Source organism: Cebus imitator, unplaced genomic scaffold (assembly GCF_001604975.1).
Source record: "Cebus imitator isolate Cc_AM_T3 unplaced genomic scaffold, Cebus_imitator-1.0 Scaffold45, whole genome shotgun sequence".
Taxonomy (NCBI): Eukaryota; Metazoa; Chordata; class Mammalia; order Primates; family Cebidae; genus Cebus; species Cebus imitator.
In genome coordinates this window covers 548,570-564,678 of record NW_016107360.1, presented here as the reverse complement: position 1 = coordinate 564,678, position 16,109 = coordinate 548,570, and the positions used below count along the sequence as shown (strand labels likewise).

The 16,109-nt window shown below is 37.4% G+C and overlaps 1 long non-coding RNA gene across 1 annotated transcript; it reads right to left on the bottom strand.

Moving 5' to 3' along the window:
• Positions 1-418: 418 nt before the first annotated feature.
• LOC108303142 lies at positions 419-16,103 on the bottom strand. The gene is made up of 3 exons (XR_001824708.2): positions 15,829-16,103; positions 14,564-14,622; positions 419-1,662 (listed from the first exon to the last, which is right to left on the bottom strand). It is a non-coding gene; the product is annotated as an uncharacterized LOC108303142 (long non-coding RNA).
• Positions 16,104-16,109: the final 6 nt, after the last annotated feature.

Sequence of the window (16,109 nt, the reverse complement as noted above, 5' to 3'; positions counted from 1 at the left end):
TGAAATGCAAAGCACCTGTAAATAGAAGCTTTACTCCTTATTACCTATAACCTAATGGATTATCTTGCATATCCTTGAAAGCATGCATATATTTCTTTGGAAATCACAGTTATCATAGGCAATAAATTCTAAACAAGTATTAAAAGGAGGACAGTCAATGTGAGTGGGTATACTTGCAATGATTTCTGGGTTTCTGCTAAGCTATGAGTGAATAATCAGCAATCTAAAAAAATCTGATTTTCAGATTCCAATTATGAAACACTATCATAACACTGGCAAGTTTTCATACTCACTCCTACTAGCCCGTTTCTGGGTCACTTTTCAGCTTTTCTGACAACCTGACCATCAAAAAGCTTGAATGCCAATGATATAAGTGAGAAAATTGTGAACAAATGAATGTCTGCTCCAACAGAAAATATGAGAAATGCTTAGATTTGATTTCATTCATGTGACAATCACACAAAACTCAATTAAAAGGGTGAGCCTTTGTAACTTGGAAAAATTTTGAATTCTCTATTAGCTATTAATATAATTTGCACTGTCACAATAGCTGGGGCGCTCTACAAAAACATTTAATTTCCATTCATGAAGAGGAGATCGCTTCTCCCTCCACAACAAACTGTTTAGTTGAGCCCAATTTTAATTACTTATTTATACTTTGCCCAAACTCCTCCTTCACAAGGAGATATTATGCACTTCAAATTTATGGTAATATTGAAATTCAATTTTTTAGCCGTTAACTCAATGAGTAGTTTTTACCAGAAAGCAAGAGCAAATGTTAATTCATCCTTTTTTAGAAGGATCTAAAGCATGGACACCCCCACTTCCAATCTTCTAAAATTAGTTAACAAGAAGCAAAAAAAATAATACATGAAAGTTCCATTTGAACCCTTGTATGAGCCAATTTCTGGAAGCATAATTTACAGTATATCTTTTGAACACAGTAACTCCCGGAATTTTGCAACACAGGGTCCTTGACCTCTAAGTATGTCAGGAAAAATTACCAGGGAAATAAAAATACAGTTTTTGTAAGGGATAATGATGTTTTTGTGCTATACTAGGGCTCTTTGAAAAGCTAATTGGATGTTAAGACTTCAGAAAAGCTTTTCCAAAATTAAACAACTTTGACTAAAAATTGAGTTACTCTGCAATTTGGGAAAATATTTTATAATGAAGAGAAAGCTCTATTTCAATTTATATTACATTTCTACTGAAGAAAAATTGCAGTGGCTATGTCAGAAAAATTTTGAGAAAATTTTTGAAATAAACATTTTGTAATAATGAAAAATGTTGAAGGTAATAAAATGAGGAAACAAGCATTTTCAGAAAAAATTATTTTATACTTTAGGATGATGATGTAAGAGCCATCATTCAAGATGAAAATAAATCTTAATTTATAAGGAATATTATAGTTTTTAATGCCTTCTTCAGTTACCTCATCTCATTTCATCCAAGAATGTTTGCTCAAACAGATACTGCTCACTGTTTATTAGAGAATAGTTTATTATAATATTTTGCTAAAAGAGGCTTTAAAGAGGCTGAATATCACTATTGGGAGAAATGAAACTCTGCCCTACCCTTTGGAGACAAGTATAGGTTAGACAGACCTGGGATCATAGTTCATCATTTCCTTTGGCGGATCACTAATTTCAGGTTTCACATCTGTAAAAAAGGAGCAAGAATAACCGTTGTATTACAAAGCATTGTGAACTGAAAGAATTATTGATATATACACATAATCATGCACTGTGCCTGACATGTGATACTAGTAATAGGCTAAAGTTATTCAACAAGCCTGTTCACAGAGTAAAAGTAGACCTGTTCCCTGATTCAGCACTCAATTCATTATATCACACTCTGTTCACCTTCATCAATTAAAACTCCTTAAACTAGACCAGGTTTTCCACACTGGTAGATAATCTAGTATGGTGACTATCAACAAAGGTCTTCATTGGATTAAGCACTTCCATGGTCCTGTCTAGTATGCCAATTTAGCATCTGCACCTGTGAAAACCCCACAGATGATTCTCAGCCTCTCTGAGAACTACTAATCTAGCTTATGTGACAGCCTTTTATTTCCAAAATCTCTAGCTTATCCGTGTAAAACTACTCTTGTCTTTGTGCTGTTAAGAATACTTTGCTTCCATTTGCAGTGGAATCAGAGGCCCGAATACAGCATGCAATGGCAAAAGACAAAGTGATATCATGACTCTGACTTATCTGACTCCCCCCCAATTTGTTGATGGTTCCTTCCATTTCTTCTGGCTGACACATTTACTTACGCTCTTCAGAGGATTTCTAACTAGGGAGAAGTCTCCTATAAAATAGAACTCTTAATTCAGCTCCAGTCCCAAGATATGAAGAAGCCATTGACAGTTCAAATATGGCACCCATGATTTCAAATGAAAGGTCTAACTCAGATAAACAAGTTCATTGAAGTGGGACCCCATGTACACATGACAGAAAATCAGGCAAAATACGTTGTTTTTCTCCTATTATTACAGCCAGTGGGTTATTTATCAAAAACTCATAAGCAGGTGGCTTCTGTTAAAGAAAGGTTGTACATCTCTAGTAGATATTGAGCTTTTTGGCTCCCTTTCTGACATAGTACAGTTTTAATATTCAGAAATTCCTGGTTTGCCCAGTATACAACTGTAGGTAGACAAAAAAAAAATGTCATTTTGTAGACATTTCTCTCTCTTAAAGTAGATGGCCACAACAACTTCTAATACTCAGCACTTACAAATTCCAGCTTTGAGATAATAAGAGCCACCTTCTAAATTGTTCATTGACTTTTAATGAAATTAATTGCTTTTAATCTCTGTTATTGCAAATATTTCCAAATAAATTAATTGCTTTTAATCTCTGTTATTGGAAATATTTGTAGTTTTGTTGACTTGTAAATTAAGATCATCATGTGAAATGGTTTTAACTCTGATTAAAGTAAATTTGATATGCATGAAGTTTAAAATGGCAAAAATTTCAAATATGAAGAAAGTCTCACTGCTACAATTTCTCCTTCTAATAATACAGTGTTAGTCCACACAGTGTAATCCTAAAGAAAGCTTCACTTACAAGTGAGACATAAATGTTGTCACACCTTGAGAATCAGTTCTTTGTATATCACTTGGGATATATAACAGCAGGTCTTCATTTTGGAAACAATTTCTTAAACATATGCTCTCTTTTCTAATATTTCAACCCTAGCTTGGGATTTTATGATGGCAAAGAAGAGGGCTTTAGACAGTTATTGGTAACTTAAAAGTGAATAGCCTATAGAAATAAATGATTCCAAAGAGCAGATAGGGCCATACAGATCACTCTGAATTTCTTCAACACCTTCCTTTCCTGGGAATAAGGCCAAAGAATAGCCTATTGACTTTTCCGCCCTCCTGTGGCCAGAAATAAATGGAGTCTGTATCTCTTGAGTAGATATTGCTGTGATCTAAAGACAAGTGAATTATTAAAACAGGTGTTTGGTGCCTATTTTAGTAAGGGTTCTCTAGAGAAACAGCACCAATAAGAAGATATATATTTATATAAGGTATTAACTCAGGTGATTATGGAGACTGAAAAGTCCCAGGGTCTGTTGATTACAAACTAGAAACCCAGGAAAGCTGGTCATGCAGTCTGAAGGTTGGATAGCCAGAGAGCCAATATTGTAGACTCCAGTCTGTGACTGAAGGGCTGAGAATGAGGAGGACCTATGTTAGAAGATTAATTTAAAACTTAAGCTGTCCAACAGCGAGACAATTCAACCTTCTTCCATTTTTTTGTTCTATTCAGTCACTCCACATATCAGATGATGCCCACGATATTGGGGAGGACTATTTGCTTTACTCAGCTCAAAAATTCCAATGTTAATCTCTTCTAGAAACACCCTCACAGAAAGACACCCAGAAATAACGCTTAATCAGCTATCTAAGCATCTCGTGCTAGGTCAGGTTGACACATAAAATTAACCATCTCAGTACCTGTAGAAGATTGTCTGCAAAGATGGCCAACACAGCCATTAATAATTCCTTCATTTCCTGTAAGTGTATGCAATTCCTTTCACATTGTGCAGCTACTTTTCCTCCTCTTGAATTCTGTCTGGGCTTGTGACTTCCTTTGACCAATAGAATGAGACAGATTTGACACTGTGCTACTACGGGGCATAAAATTTCAGAGGGCTGGCAGAATCTGTTTTTTTTTTTTTTAGAAAGCAATCATTATATTAAGAAGATCAGCATATCCTGCTGCAGAAAAATATCATGTGGAAGAGAACTGAGGTGCCCCACGCAACATCCAACACCAAGGACCCAACCTATGAAGTAGTTCATCTTGGATCCTCCTTTAGCTTCAGTTGAACTACCTCAGTCAATGCCAAGTGAACAAGAGATGAGCTGTCTCCGTCAGTGCTGCTTAAAATCTGGATCCTCCAGGCGCAGTGGCTCACGCCTGCAATCCCAGCACTTCGAGAGGTCAAGGTGAGTGGATAATGAGGTCAGCAGTTCAAGATCAGTCTGACCAACATGGTGAAATCCCATCTCTACCAAAAATACAAAAATTAGCTGTGGTGGAATGCACTTGTAATCCCAGCTACTCAGGAGGCAGAGGCAAGAGACTTGCTTGAACCTGGGAGGCAAAGGTTGCAGTGAGCCACTGCACTCCAGCTTGGGTGACAGAGCGAGACTCAGTATCAAAAAAATAATAATAAATATCAAAAAAAAAAAAAAAAAAGATCTGGATCCACAAAACTGTGAGCAATAAGATAGTATTGTTTTAAGCTACTAAGTTTTGGAATGTTTTTTTATACAGCAATATACAATTGAAAAAAGTTAAAAAACATTACATTTTTTATTCTCCATAGCTTAATCTGATTTATCAGTTACAGAGCACATTTACCCTTGATCATCCCCTTAAATGTAAAGAATGAGTCATTTTTAAGATGAGTCTTTCACTGGCTCATGTGTAAAGTATATTTTTTGACTTCTTGCCATTATTCCCAGGCCTTAGAAATTTCCAGAGTTAGAATATCAAGCCTTTAGATGGTTGTCTTAGCACATTTCTGCTGTTATAAGAGAGTAGCACAGGCTTGGTAATTTATAAAAAATAGAAGTTTATATGGCTCATGGTTCTGGAGGCTGCTAAGTCCAATAACATGCTAACAGCATCTGGTTGAGTGTTACTGCATGGCAGAAGGACAAAAGGTAGAAGTGAGCACATAAGACAGAAAAGGAATGGGGGCCAAATTTTATTATTTTATCAGGAGCCACTCCCATGATGACAGCATTAATCCATACAAGAGGGCAAAGCCTTCATGACCTAATGACCTTTTAAAGGTCTAACTTCTTAATACTGTTGCAATGGCAATTAAGTTTTCAACACATAATCTTATATATATATAAAATTGCACTTTAGGTTCTGGGGTACATGTGCAGAACACATAGGATTGTTGCACAGGTACATACATGTCAGGGTGGTTTGCTGCCTCCATCCCTTGTCACCTATATCTGGCATTTCTCCCCATGTTAACCCTCCCCAACCTCCCTACCTCACGCTGTCCCTCCCCTACTCCCCCCCAACAGACCCCAGTGTGTGATGCTTCCCTCCCTGTGTCCATGTGTTCAACACCCGCCTATGAGTGAGAACATAAGGTGTTTGATTTTCTATTCTTGTCAACACATAAACTTTAAGGAACATATTCGAATCATAGCAATTATAGTTCTGATGTTTACTAAAATGGAGATGTCTCAAACAACTATAACTACTTATCCTTGAGAATAAATGAAAAGATTAGATTTTTTTTGAGAGCCAAATTAAGCAGGTACAAGGGGGCCTTAGTGTCATAACATGAGCAAGGTCAGATCTTAGCAGCATTGGCTGATGGGGATGGGAAGTAAGCCAAGGCCAGGCAATAGAGCATCCCAGGGAGAACCAGGCATCAGAAGTCACAAGAATAACAATTAAAGCTAGTCAAGGGGTGACATCTTGTTTGTATGTGATTAATCCTTTCACAGCAGTTCTTCAGCTAATTAATCAGAAGAGAGCCCTCTGATGACTCAAGTCTAGTCAGTCAAACTGGGGTTGTGTTTTAACTCATGGTAAAGAGATGTGAAATTCCAAGAAAGGGCCAGTTATAGGACCTGGGTCAATGAGGTCAAGTTTGGGAAAAAGGTTGCAAGTGGTAGGTACACCCCATGAAGAGTAAGGCAGTTCACTAGGCAATCGGACAAATGTAAGATTCAGCTTATTCACCAAATGAAGCTGCCTGTCCTGGTCAGGACTAACAGGGATAAGTTCACAGATGAAAGACACAAGTGAATTCCTCTTCAGCTGAGCTTATGATGACATACCCAATTCAAGATGTAGTGAGGAAAAATAAAAAGACTTTAGAAAGGCAAGATGCCAGGAGAACCAAGACAAGCATAATGAAATTTGGTAACTTGCCCAAGACCAGTGTTGGTTAGTTTCATGTATATTTTTATTATCGTACTATAGCAATTAATAACCATATATTTTTATGAAGTTAAGAGAGAATAATTACTAAGGAAGATTTGACAAAGGGGGAGTTTCTGGTTTTCTCTTTAGTCACTTGTCAACGTCTTGAATTGTTTCAAGGATAAATGGTACGAGAGGTGAAAAGACATTAAGAAGTTGGGGTGAGAAGGGTCTGTACAAACTTAAAACTAATTTTTTCTTTTGTGAATAGTTTCAAGCACTCTAATTTTTCTGAAGAGTACATGTAAATTGTTCTTTATTGATTTATGTTTATATTCAACAGTAAGTTTAACATTCTTCCATTTATTCATTTATTCTTTCATTTATGTCTTAAGCCAATTAGTGGTAGCAGTGGTCACAAAAGAAAGTACTTAATTTCTATTTAATTTATTTCTATTCATGTACAGTGGAAACAACACAGTGACTTCATTTATTCTTCTTTGCAATCTGCTGCAAGTTGCTTCTACATGAAAATATTGTCCTTTTGTCACCACTAAGTACCTCTTGTCCAAAACACTGTTGTTTATTGCTCTCCTAAGTAGATTATACAGCATCTTCCCAAACTCTGTATGTTCTTTTCTTCTTCTTCTTCTTTTTCTTGGGGGAGGAGGGAGTGTCTATCCCAGTGAGTGCCCCATGCTCGAGAGCGATGAAACACTCTTTTTGCAAAAATTAAAACCTTGTTTATATCCTTATATCCTTTGGACATCACTGAAGAGACTACATTATTATGTGAAAAGACATCCCATTCTTCTCTCTCTGCCTTCTCCATGTTACCCCTTGTGCTTCTACCCTACCATAGTCCCTTTCAATCTGTTTAAGATAAAGATGTGGCACCCTCATGGGTAAAGGCACTATAAGGCAATGATGTATGAAATTCAGACTCTATTGGACAGCTCACTTTCTGTATTTACTCTGTGCTTGTCAAGGTAATGATGGTGGTGGTTGTGGTCACAATGCACAATATTCGCATTCTCTTTCTCTTAGCCCTCACATCAAAGATATCACTTTAAATTCCCTGGGACCATTTTTATCTTAAAGCCTATTTTTTTTTTCTTCTTTAAATCTTCTTTTACCAATGAGTAAAGGTTAAAGTGCATATATATAGCTTTTGTCAATTACTTTCTTGGAGAAATGACAAATCTTCCTTTTCTAGCCGTTGCTCTTTAATGATTCCATATGTTCCTCCCTTCCACAGATTAAAGCTGGCCACCAGCATTTCTAGACTGGTGATTTGTTTCCTAAACAAAACTTCCCAAGATATTATCTCTGTCACATTGTCCCTTGTGCAAGGGGTCATTCCCCTTTTTTGGTTTCTGGAGTAATGTGGCATCCTCAATTGAATTGCATGCATTAGTTCCATGCTCAGAGCAGTTTCAAGCAACAATTTCTATTCTATTTAAGCTGTGGTCAAGGATACTGCCTTTGATGGTTTTCAGAGTTGATATTGTGTTTTTAAATGACAGCTTTTACAAGGCAAAATGAATTCTCAGCACACACAGACACACAAAATGACAGTTTGTAAAAATACCAGGGGATGATCTGGTTTTCTATTTCTCTTCCATGATTCCTTTCTGGTACTTAAATATTATTTCCTTGTGTTTACCTTCTTACAATTTAACAAGGAAATGAAACAGTTTAATAATTTTCTTATGCAATTTTTAAATAAATTTCTTATGCAATTTTTATATAGTATTTTTATATATTACATGCATTTTTCCTTGGACACTGAAACTAAATGTATTGAACATAAAATGAGTTGGGGTGTAATTCTTTTAAATTCAGTGTTTATTTCAGTCTGGCTTACACCTGCACTGAAATCATCTATGGAGGTATATTAAAAATCAGAATTCTGGGCCTACTTAGAGGTACTAAATCAAAATTTCTGTCAGTAGGTGCCAGGAATATATTTTCTAAGATTATCACATAATATATAGTATGTAAATTATTTTGTAAAAAATATATAAAAATACTACCTCAAAACCATTGCTCCCAGGTGCTTCTTATGAAAAGTTAAACTTTAATATGATTAATTCAGTTCTAAGGTTAAATATTCACCATTGCTTTCCTTTTTAGTGATTCAGGAGAAGCAGAGTGGATGGTAGAGACAACTGACAATAACTTTGCAAGAAATATTACGACAATAAAAGATAATAATGATGTTGTCATGTGGTGTTGTTTAGTCTGCATTATCTGTAGAAAGACCTCAATTCTGAGCACCACCTTTCTTATGAATAAAAATGAGTTAAATGTCAGAGGTTAATAGACTGTACCATTCACATAAGATACACAATGGCAAAACAGAAATTAGAATTCATAGGCTGCCAGAAATGATTGGGCTGGCCCATGGTAGAATATTAATTTATTTCTTCTGGCTCTGATTTCAATGGAGGTAAAGGATGAACCATTAAGCTGTTCATTTGCACTAATGAGAAACACCCCAACTAATCTCTAGAAGTAGCTGGGGAGGAGGGTAATGACTGGCAGAGCTAATTATATTTGAGATAATACTAAAAAAAAATTAACCCACTGGGACCTAAGATTTTCTAATAAAGGAAATCTCCAAGACAAGTATTCCAGAGAGGTGTACTAACATGTAAAGACAAACAGACAAACAAAAAAGCAAGTTTTACATATTTCAGATATAAAGATGAGAGCCACTTCCATTTAATGTGCACTTCTGTGCATATTAAAAAGTAGACAATGGCAGGAACTAATAAGTGATCATAGCAGTGCTGTAGGATCCAAGGTTAATACAAAAAAGTCAAACATTTTCTATATACCAGTAATGAACAAGTGGAATTTGAAATTAAAAACATAATATTATTTACATTAACCCCACCCAAAATGAAATCCTGAGGTATAAATTTAAGAAAATATGTACAAGATACATATGAGAAAAAGTAAAAAACTGATTAAAGACATGACAAAAAAACTAAGTAAATATGTTCTGTGTTTGTGGGTAGGAAGACTCAATATTGCCAAGATGTCAGTTCTTCAGAAATTGATCTATAAATTCAATGCCCAATCAAAATAGCAAGTTATTTTGTGGATAGTGATAAACTGCTTTTAAAGTTTATGTGGACAAGCAAAAGTCCCAGAATAGCCAACACGATACTGAAGAAGAACAAAGTTGGAAGACAAACACTATTGGACTTCAAGACATATAAAAAGCTACAGTGATCAGGACAGTGTGGTATTGATGAAAGGATGTAGAAATGAATCAATGGAACATTATAAAGAAACTAGAATTAGACTCAAATAATATGGTCAACTGATCTTTGACAAAGGAACAAAGGCAATACAATAAAGCGAAGATAGTCTTTTCAACAAATGTTGCTACAACAACTGCATATCTACATGTAAAAAAAAAAAAAAAAAAGAATCCAGACAAAACTTATACCCTTCACAAAATTAACTCAAAACTCACTGACCTAAATGAATCACAGACAATAAAAAAAAAAACAAAACCCACAAAACTATAAAACTTCTAAGAGATAGCATAGGAGAAAATCTAGGTGATGATGAAAAACAATAAGCTGGACTTCATTAACATTTAAAATTTCTGCTCTGCAAAAGACACTTGTTGAGAACAAAAAGACAAGCCACAGACTGGGAGAAAATATTTGCCAAATAAATATTAGATAAAAAATGGTTCTCCAAAATATGCGAAGAATTCTCAAAACGGAACAATGAAAACACAAATGACCCAACTAAAAAGCGGGACGAAGACTCTGACATCTCACCAAATATGATACACATGGCAAGTACTCATATATGAACAATGCTTAACATCATGTGTCATCAAATAAATATAAATTAAATCAACACTGAGATACCACTGTACACCTATTAGAATGGCCAGATCCAGAACACTGACACACCAAATGCTGGTAAGGATGTGAAGCAACAGATACTCTCATTCATTCTTCGTGGGAATGCAAAATGGTATCGCTACTTTGGCAGAAAGTTTGGCTGTTTCTTACAAAACTAAGCATACTTTTCCTCATACAATTCAGCAATTTTTTCCTTGATATTTACCCAAAGGAATTGAAAATTTTAGTCCACATAAAAGCCTGCACAGAGGAACAGAAAACCAAACACAGCATGTTCATTATAAGTGGGAGCTGAATAATGAGAAAACATGGACACAGGGAGGGGAACCATATGGGGACCTGCAGGGAGATGGGGAGTAGGGAGGGAGAGCCTTAGGAAAAATAGCTAATGCTTGCTGAGCTTAGTACCTAAGTGAAGGTTTGATAGGTACAGCAAACCACCGTGGAACAAGTTTACCTTGGTAACAAATCTGCACATCCTACACATGTGCCCCAGAACTTAAAAACTGAAACAAAACAAAACCTGCACAGAGATGTTTACTACAGGTTAATCATAATTGCAAGAACTTAGAAGGAATCAAAATATCTTTAAATAGGTATGTTACCGGAGTAGTGATGAAAGTTCAGTTGTGATATTGTGCTGGCCTAGAGCCAGAACCAGAGCAAAACTATTTTATAAAATACAAAACTGTTTTTAGATAAGTTGAAATGGCTGCCCCATTCTCCTCACAATAACTACTGTCCTTGGCCTCTGTAAATAGATCTGTTAGTTTGTTCTTCAAAACTATGTAAAGCTGCTTACCTTTTCTTATCAGTAACTGCTCTCTGTGGCCCTAATGTGACAGGCAAGCAGTCCTAACCCATGCCATCTTGGCTCCTGCGACTTGTAATGAGTAACTAAGGTCTGTGATTTCCACCTTAACCAGATAATGTATAAACAAATGTTTATCTTGACTTCTGTAAACCACTTAAGTAACAAACGGAATGACAAAAGTCCCCTAGCCCTTGGAATGTCCGGAGACCCCCACCCTCATCTCTGCCCAGGAGGTAATTTACAGAATCCACTAGCCCTCGGAATGTCTGAAGCCTTTTCATCCCCATCCCCGCCCCTCACCCCCACTCCCAAGGTGGTTTTTCGGGTATAAAAAATCGTGGCACCCTCTTTTTGCCGCCACAGGTTGGAGAGACGTGAGTCCTCTGTGGTCGCCGGCATAATAAATGACCCTGCAAATCTGGCATACTTTTGTCTTGTGATAACTTTCTACACTCGGTCAAATACAACACAGTTGGATTGCTTGCTTCCCACACCAGGGGTTGAACAATGGCCACCTGGATGAAAACCAGAAGTCCTACCCGCTAGTCCACCACGGAAGCAATAGCTAGGCTGCTAGGCTGCTAGGTTCTTGGCCTTCCTAACATCAAGAATGGGGAAAGAAGCGCTAAAGGTCGGGGGAACTTGCTGTTAAAATTAAATTTGTGGACCCAAAGAGTAGTGGAAGTGGAGTTTATTAGGCAGAGTGAAAAAACAGCTCCCACGCTTTTGTGGGAGGGGATGAGGAAAGGAATCCATTCAGGCAGGAGTGACTGGAGTTTTAACTCTTGAGTTATTCCCTCCCCTTTTATGTTCTCATCTAATGAGAGGAGTTCTTTCAAACCTCCTCTGGATTGATCGGTGTTTGATACTGTTACTGGATTGCCTACTTGTTTTATAACGCTGAGTCACAGAGCCCCCTCCACCGAAGAGGCTACCTGGGCTGTGGGCTGGAAACAAAGAGCTCTACCTGGCCCGCAGGCGGGAAACTGAACAAAGAGCCCTAGCCATCTGAAGCTGGAAAACCGGAGAGCCCAGGAAGTTCCTCTAAAACAGTCCCACAGGTGAATAGATAAACATACCATGGTACATCCAGAAGAAAAAAAAACTCAGTGCTAAAGAGAAACAAGGTGTTGAGCCATAAAAACAGATGGAGAAAACTTAAATGCATATTACCAAGTGAAAGAAGCCAATCTGAAAAGAATGTTGTATGGTTCCAACTATATGATGTTGTGGAAAAGACAAAAGCATGGAGACAGTAAAAAGATAAGTGGCTGCCAGAGGTTGGGCAGGGATTAGGGGAAAGGAAGGCATGAATATGAATAGGCAGAGCATAGAGTATGTTAAGGCAGTGAAATTACTCTGCATAATACTGTAATGGTGGATACACATCATTGTAAATTTATTAACCCCACAGAATGAATGTACAACACCAAGTGTGAACCCTAATGTAAACTATCAACTGTGGGTTATAATGATGTGTCACTGTAGGTTCATCAGTTGTAAGCAATGCACCACTCTGGTGAGAGATGTTAACAGTGTGGGAGGCTATGTATGTGTGGGGCAGGGAGCATATGGGAAATTTCTGTACCTTTCTCTTAATTTTGCTGCAAACCTAAAACTAGTCTTAAGAAGAGTCTACTTTAAAAAAATTAAAGGCATGCCAAAGGCAGGTTGTGAAATTGTGGTATACATTACAAAGTTATGCTTTAAACATTTATAACACATTTTCAAATTCACAAGACAAAGGATTTATTTTAAAAGTCATAATACTGGGGCTCTAGTAACAGGACATAAAGTTGAATGAACAGTGCCTTTTTTTTTTTCAATCATATCACTGTATTTCTAACTACATATAACTTTGTTTGTAGATTATAGTCCAAATGAGAATATTCCTCAGCGTGAAGCCTGTATTAGTTTCTTTTTGCTGTTATAACAAATAACCACAGACTTACCAGCTTAAAACAACTCAAGTAGATTATCTTATAGTTCTAGATGTTAGAAATCTGAAAATGGGATGGCAGGGCTATATTCTCCTGTAAGCTCTAAGAGAAAAGCTTGCTTCTTTGCCCTTTCCAGCTTCTCAAGGTTGCCTACATTTCCATCGCTGTCTGCTCTCTGATGGCTGCTTCCATCCTCATGCCTCCTTCTCTGACTCTGAACTCTTTTATATGGATGCCAGAGATTGTATAGGGCCCACCTGGATAATCCAGGGTGCTCTCCTCCAACTCGAGATCTTTAACTTAGTCATATCTGCAATGTCTCTTTAGCAGTGTAAGATAACATATTCATAGGTTCTGGAGATAAGAACATGGGCATCTTTGGAGAACCATTATTTTGTCTATCGTGGAAGCTCAAAACAAAAACCCCTCCAAGAACTTCCCACTCTGCATGCTCTGCTTCATAATTCAGTTGGGATTTATCTTTTCTAAACTCTTCAAGTGATACTTCAGAATGGTTATTACCAATGGTTACCAGAGGATTTCACGTTTCAGGGTATGTACTTTCACATGCCTGACGCAGAGAAGATATTATCATGATATGGCTGCTATAACTCAGTATTAAGTAACGAGAAGGCTACATCTGTTACCCAAAGTACACATAACATGGAACTAATTATTTATATTTATATAAAAAGGAGACAGAGAAAAATGTTGCTTCATACTTAATATATAAATGAATACTATAGTCTGCCCTTTTTCACTGCAAGTTGATCTGCTAGACATATATACAGTATGTTAGATCTAAGGATCTAAGGATTCATGTAAGATCTAAATTGATATACTTACTCTAAGAACAAAACTAAATAAGATTCTAGTTAAAATTTGCCAATGTTTAATTATATAAAATTATTCTATAGCAATTAGTGTAACAAGAGCTGTATTACTATACTTTGCTTAAGATTAAGTAAAGAAAGAAAAGCTTTATAACAACTCCACCTTTAGATTAAACAGTTTTAAAGATCAACACTAATAGAAATACTAATATGAAGTACCTTCCTGCTCTCAGACTCATTCATTTGTCTACCCAGTTAGTCAACATATATTTATTAAATGTCTGATACAGGTGTGGTAGTGATGCTATGAAGTCAAGTATTGTGCCAAACTTGTTTAATACAGTTGCTGCCTGGGCATCCATTTTTAGGCCTGATATAAGCTGTTTGAAACCCAGTTGTATGCCATCACCTGAGGCCTACTTAAAACTTCCCCTCCCTGTGATATAGAACACTTGTTCCTCATTCCATGACAAAAAGCCCCAACACATCCCACAGCTGCTAACCATGATAAAACCCAGTGGTCGACACCAGAGTCAAGTTCCCCCTTTGCTGGTGTTTTCTTTAAACTAGTCAATCCACAACCCCCTCTGGAAAGCCTAAGGGATAAAGGTTTTGGGCCTTAACTTAGCCCCACCAGTCCTCTCTCTTCCTTCGCACCTGCTGGTTGGGTGTCCCGTTATCTCCAGACTTCCCATCAGGCTTATTCTCTGGCGAATCTGTAAGTAATAAAATATGCCTGTTATTTCACAAGTTTTGTGTGTTACCTCCTTTAGCATCTCATCTGCACACCAGAACCTAGGTTTCCTCTTTGGGTCTGGGCTTTCCTGAAGAATGGCTATTCTGGCTTAAGTCACTCTCAAAGAGAGAGACCTCAAGATCAAATTAGAAAGAACAGCAATAAAAATGACAAGGAAGTATATTATGGCACCCACTTTTCAGCTAAGAGTTAACACAGGACCTAAATGCTAATTATAATAAAAGTAACAAAAGTGAAAGAATGCCTTCAATAAGACTAAACAAAAAGAAAAAGCAGAAAACATCATTTTGTATGCTCTCAACTGAGAAAATGGGTAAAAATAAAAATTGTAATAAATCCTATAACTGGATATTTCCAGTGTTTAAAAGGTTATTTTTTATGAATCATAAACCACTGCATTAAGACTATGAATTACTGATGATTATACACTTTAATGTTTATTAATCTATTTAATCAGCAATTCACTCAAATATTAAGTTTCTGTTACATCCCATGAGCTGGGCACACACAACCCAAGCCAAAAAAAAAAAAAAAAGAAGAGTTACTACTTTCATGAAGTTTACATTTCAGGGACCTAATGCAATAGTGCTCTCCTTCTCCAAATTCTTCACTATATTTTAATGGTAAACCTCACCAGCAACAACTGTACTAAGTAAGGTAAGATATGCTTTAGGCCTGAAATTATTCACCTTCAGCCTACTTCTGTATGAGGACCTTGGGGCCGCTCTGCTGTTAGTTTTGCAATCTTACATAAATTAACCATTTTAACCTGGTTCTCCATTTGTAAAAAGGGAATTGGCAATAGTTGAGTTCTTCTGGGGATTAAATGACATCAGGTGTATCGATTGTTCAGCAATTAGTATTGCTTTGACCCTGTGGTTCCAAAACGTGCACGCTCATCAGATTCACCTGAGGATCTTTGAAAACATTCCAAAGCCCGGGGCACACCAGACCAGTTAAATCCCAATCTCTGAGGGTGAAACACAGACGCCAGGACACGCTCCCCAGGTGGTTCCAACGTGCAGACAATTTTGAGAGCCACCAGTTTGGGTTATTGATGTGCCACACTAACATTTGCTAATCGATCTGTCTTTACCCGGGGTAGAACCAGGAAGCCTCTAGAGCTTAATAAAATTCAGATAATTGAGGTGCATATGCACCCTACCTCCCATTCTGTGAATCCCAATTTCTTCCAAAAGTTTAATGCCGGAAGGGATGGGATGGAGGCCTGAGCTCTCCTGCAAACTCATTCAAGGCCCTTAAGTATCTGCGATCTTTACATTTGTAGAGCGTGCTGACAGTTCCACCTGTGGCGATAGCTGGGCCTGCCCGGGGGAAGCGCAGGGCGGGCAAGTCGTCCCTCCCGGAGACGCTGGGCCGGGGTGAGGAGCCCGTAGCTGCGCAGCGAGGGCAGAGCGGCAGCCTCAGATGCTGCCGCGGCTGTCG